Below are 6,000 nucleotides of genomic sequence, written 5' to 3'. Positions count from 1 at the left end.
AAGTTATATTCCAATATTTATAGTTATTTTATGTCCTATATATGTTGTGTACATTTTTAGAGGTATGTACCTTTTAGTTAATCTATTATTAGCACAAATATTTTTCTAATTAAGCTAATTAAGTGGAGAGGTATAAGTAGGGTCAGTGTTTTTGATGGATTTGCATTCTGAAGAAGTTTTCAATGAAAAACGAAAGCGTTCAATAAATCTACTTTATTGGATTCTGGTGCAGCTCTTTTATTTATTTATTTTTTATTTGTTTGGTATTCTTTCTGTGGTTTGGAATGTGTATATATATATATATATATATATATATATATATATATATGTACATATACATATCCATCTATGTATATCGATATATGGATAATTATATATACATATATTTATTTATTTATTTATTTATTATTTATTTATTTTATTTTATTTTACATTTGTTGACCAGGCTAGTCTAACTGGATATATGTCCATTTTCAGTAGAGGCCTGGGGAGATAAGCTCCGAGGAAACAAACAAAATCACATATGCAAAAATTAATGTATACAATGAACATTGTAGGTGCAGTACAGAGAATAATCAAAGAATCAGTATATGTTCACCATATGTCCTGAACATGGAGTGGAGCCCTACCTCAGCCCCAATAGTCCCAACCTTTTACTGCAAGGGGATATCAGGTATGTATTGCAGGTATATATGTATGTAAGAGTGGTACAGGATATGTACGAGGGTAGTGCGACAGCGGTGAGGTCTGCGGTGGGAGTGATGGATACATTTAAGGTGGAGGTGGGGTTACATCAAGGATCAGCTCTGAGCCTTTTCTTATTTGCAATGATGATGGACAGGTTGACAGACGAGATCAGACAGGAGTCCCCATGGACTATGATGTTTGCAAATGACATTGTGATCTGTAGTGAAAGTAGGGAACAGGTGGAGGAGACCCTGGAGAGATGGAGAGATGCTCTAAAGAGAAGAGGAATGAAGGTCAGCAGGACTAAGACAGAATATATGTGTGTGAATGAGAGGGAGGATAGAAGAATGGTGAGGATGCAAGGAGTAGAGGTGGTGAAGGTGGATGAGTTTAAATACCTGGGGTCAATAGTTCAGAGTAACGGTGAGTGTGGAAGAGAGGTGAAGAAGAGAGTACAGGCAAGTTGGAGTGGGTTGAGAAGAGTGTCAAGAGTGATTTGTGACAGACAAGTACCTGTAAGAGTGAAAGGGTAGGTCTACAAGAGGATAGTGAGACCAGCTATGTTATATGGGCTGGAGACAGTGGCATTGACAAAAAGGCAGGAGTTTGAGCTGGATGTGGCAGAGTTAAAGATGTTAAGATTTGCAGTGGGTGTGACGAGGGTGGACAGGATTAGGAATAAGTATATTAGAGGGTCAGCCCAGGTTGGAAGGTTTGGGGACAAAGCCAGAGAGGCAAAATTATGTTGGTTTGGATATGTGCTGAGGAGGGATGCTGAGTATATTGGGAAAAAGATGCTAAGGATGAAGCTACCAGGTAACAGGAAAAGAGGAAGTCCTAAGATAAGGTTTATTGATGTGGTGAGAGAGGACATGCAGGTAGTTGGTGTGACAGAGCAAGATGCAGAGGACAGGAAGAAATGGAAACAAGTGATCTGCTGTGGCGACCCCTAACTGGAGCAGCTGAAAGAAGATGATGATTGCAGGTATATATATGTAGACTATTGCTACTGTAATAGGGGTTGTCTTCACAGACATGTCATGTGTGAGAGGTCACATCTGCTTTTAACGTACGCCATTAGTGGCTGACAGACATCCTAAGGACATCATAGTACAGTACCACTTCTAGCACAGTAATGATCCAGTGGACTACAGCAGAGATATGGCCAATAAATGTGGACAGTCTGACACACTCTGGACAGTCCAGAGGTATACACAGAACCCCTTAGTTCAAGACATGTGGACCAAGCCTGACAATTTGGATGTTAACAGCCATGTAGATTGGTATATCATGTAAATACTGGTATACATTTGCCCCCATAGGTTATGCATTCACACACCCCTGTCTATCCTGACACATAACTGCTGGTACAGAGGTGCCATGGCCACATACTACCCACTAGTTAGTGACATACATCTGTATGGCATCCCACTGCTTTGTCTGACATACATGACTGTTATGGTGGCCTGGTAGCAGTACATCTGGCAAGTATCTGGACACAACATCACACTGGGTAAGTACACTAAGCTGCTAGGCATGTAACAAAGCACTGTGCATGCTACAGGCAGACTGTCACAACACTGGCCTACATTTCTTAGGGGGGAATACACATGTACCTGCATACATAGCAGGCTCTACAGGCATGTCACAGCACAGAGTAACAGACACCTGTGTGAAAGTGCATAACCACAACCAATGTGAACACAGCCACAGCCACATATTGTAAGCTAACGTAATATTACAATATATGGACTATCTGATCAACACCATCCTCATATGTGCCACTCACACACTAACCCAACATATACACTGGGCCACTACACAGTGTGGTCCGATGCCTGTCTGTGGTATGGGACATGTGTGTGTTTGGCCCTACAAATATGTAAGCCGATAGGGTAACACACAGTGGAGCAGCATGTAACATCAGATAGAACAGGACCAAGAGCAATGACATCTACCACAGTCTGTACACAGGCCAAGGTACATATTCACAATACGCACACTGTCGACAATCACCATAAGTACACAGACCTCAGTACTGTACACAAAACCACAGAATGCCCATGTTATGTCCTCAAATATAACCCCTACTATACATAACGTGTAGCAGTCTGATATATCACTGGCTTGTTATCAGATATGATGTCAATAAATTATGGTGTACAGAATATATGCACCTCTTACTGCATGACACATGTACAAAGGTTGACAGAGTTGTGGCTGGAGACACAAACAGGGCCAATATTGACATGTTGCTGTGATAACCTCATACATTTACTGTTGTAACAGGGTTTGTTGTGACATATGTCCTATGAGCGATATGAAGTCAGTAACTCTCATGGCTGTCACCATGTACTGACTGCGATCTTCGCACTATGCTTTTGAAGTTCCCAGATAGGTGTTCTGTGAGTAACACAAGAAACAAAAGGCACCACACACTGCCCAGTCTGCAGATGACCTACAGATTGGGGTTTCCTCAGAAACATAGCGCTGTCATGACAGGTATTAAAACATGTAGACCAGCCATATCCACACACACACCCTGTTATACCAACATTACTCCAAATGCAGAATAGCAACACGTACATTCTGTAGTCATGTCAGTCACATCCCCCCACCTGTGTGTTGGCCTGTTTCCACAGTGTATGTTGTTAGAGGTAAATCCCAAATCCATCTGTGATGCTGTTTGCCAAACACCAGATCTAGGTCCTGCTCACAGTGAATGAAAATGCCCAACACCAACATGATGTTCATAGATATTGGAGTGTGTTTCTATGCAATTGGCTATGGAAATGTTACCACAGCTGTTCCACATGCAATCAGCTAGAGGAGGGCTGCAATTCGCGCAGAGGCCATCAGCTGATCATGAGCATCACTTACAAAACACATGATGCTGCCTAAGCAAAGCAGGTGTAGTTCTCCATATCCACCAGAGAGGGAGTGAGAGAGGCAGACAGGCAAAGGTAAGTCAGGGAGGGGTTGGGAGAGTAAGACCTAAGCATGTTTGTGTCACACATCTAGCAGTACAGGGTATCAAACCCCTGACTATGTATTGCTATCACATGTCTATGCAGTTATTGGATGTGACACATAGCTTACATGTTGAGGAGCTCTCCAAACGTATATGTGATGGTGAGTGACATCTGCAACAGTGATATGGTAGTGATACGGTAGGTGTAGTACACGTGCCTGTCTGCATGAACAGGTGTCAGCATCAACACAGCCACACTCTCTCAGGGACTCACACACATTGACACACTTGGCAGGGTCAGGAATACACTTCCTCACTAGTTAGTTTGCCGCAGTATAGTACTGTGCAGGTATCACATGCACCACAGGTGTTATCTGGAGGTTATATGGGCAATGGGTATGTGGAGATGTCTGAAATCAGACAGCATGCTTCAGTATGCCAATGGGGGTTGTAGTGAGTGTGAATGTGGTCAAAAGCATCATACACCACACAAACAGACACAGGGTGCCAGTACTGACATGCATGCATGCATTGCTTCACAGGTGCGTAGTGGATGACTGTGCCAGAAGGCTATACAAGACTAGGTAAAGGGTATATCTTGGCATCAGGCCACATGACAATGGATCTGCAGTGTGGCTCAGGGGTGTAGTGTCTGGATTGGCCCACACAGGTGGGTATTGTATTCACCATCCAGTCACCTGCGTAACTATTGTGTATGGCCATTGCTGTTCAATGCTTGCCATGTATGTGTTCTTTAGTCTATGACATGGACACTGTCTGGGATGTGCACATGTCACACATGCATGTACAGTGACATGTGGAACTGTACCTGGGGTTTCTGGCCCATGTTGTGTACACAGATTGTTATAATCAGATGTGCCTGTCCTGACCTCATGTGCTGGGAATGGGTAATGGACAGCAGGTTGACCCTACACCTACACTGATAGCATGATACAGGTATTCCCTGGTGTCAGTGACATCTGTCCATAAAGGGCATGTGTATAAGGCATGGTATGTCCTTTGTGGGTCACATTTGCTGGCACCACAGGTGTTGCAGACATCCAGTGGAGAGCATAGTGAAGGCACACTGCATGTATGTGCGTATTTTACTGATGGGCAGGGTGCCATGCCCTCCGTTGTTCACTGCAATCACAGTGGGCAATATGCAGGGTGCTACCAGTATAGCAGTTGTTGCCTAGGCAAATGTGTTTGTGTATGAGACATAGGTTGATAGTGTTCTTTGAGTAATACAAGGGTTGCTAACTTTGTTCACAAGGCCTTGATGTCACATGTAGAGGTATAGATTGCCACACCAGCCTCTCGGCTATCTCACATCTGTTATCCTTGTAAGGTGGATATTGTGACATATAATAGGGCCACCATATAAGAAATTTGCAAAAGCCACTCCACAATGAGTCTGGTTGTTGCACACTCACAGCCACCTCCACACAGGATACAAATGACAAACACAGACACACACACAGCTGCCCTGTCTGGGATCAGAACTCCTACCTAACTAGTTTATTACACTACAGCATTACCTAGTTATAGGATGCGCCACAGAGATTACTGGAGTACTCCTTCCCCAAAAGTGTATTTCACAGTGAATAACATCAGCAGTCTTTCCAAAGTAGGGCATTTGAATTGTAGTGAGTGTGACTAGCCTAAAAAGCATTGCGCCCTACACAGATATAGAAACACACACACAAACATCCACACTTGCCATTTGTGGGAATAGGACCCCAACCAAAGTACTATATCACATTACAGCATTATGCTGCTATAGGATGTGCCACAGAGATTACTGGGCTACACCTTTCCCAAAGGTGTATTTCACAGTGAATGACATCAGCAACCTTGCCAAAGTAGGGCATTTGATCTGTAGTGAGTGTGACTAAACTAAAATGCATTGCTCCCTACACAAACAAACACACACACACAAACATCCACACTTTCCACATGTGGGACTAGAACCCCTACCAAAGTATTATATCACAATACGGCATTATGCTGTTATAGGATGCACCACAGAGATTACTAGGCTACACCTTTCGCAAAGGTGTATTTGACAGTGAATGACATCATCAGCCTTGCCAAAGTGGGGCATTTGAATTGTAGTGATGTGAAAAGCCTAAAAAGCATTGCTCCCTACATAGACACACACACACAACTGCCATGTCTGGGAGTAGAGCTCCTACCTAACTAGTTTATCACACTACAGCATTATGCAGTTATAGGAGGCGACATGGAGATTACTGGGCTACACCTTTTCCAAAGGTGTATTTCACAGTAAATGACATCAGCAGCCTTGCCAAAGTAGGGCATTTGAATTGTAGTGAGTA

This window comes from Protopterus annectens, chromosome 10.part0, assembly GCF_019279795.1.
Source record: "Protopterus annectens isolate FY-2018-M chromosome 10.part0, PAN1.0, whole genome shotgun sequence".
Lineage (NCBI taxonomy): Eukaryota > Metazoa > Chordata > Ceratodontiformes > Protopteridae > Protopterus > Protopterus annectens.
Note: the sequence above shows the minus strand (reverse complement) of the source record.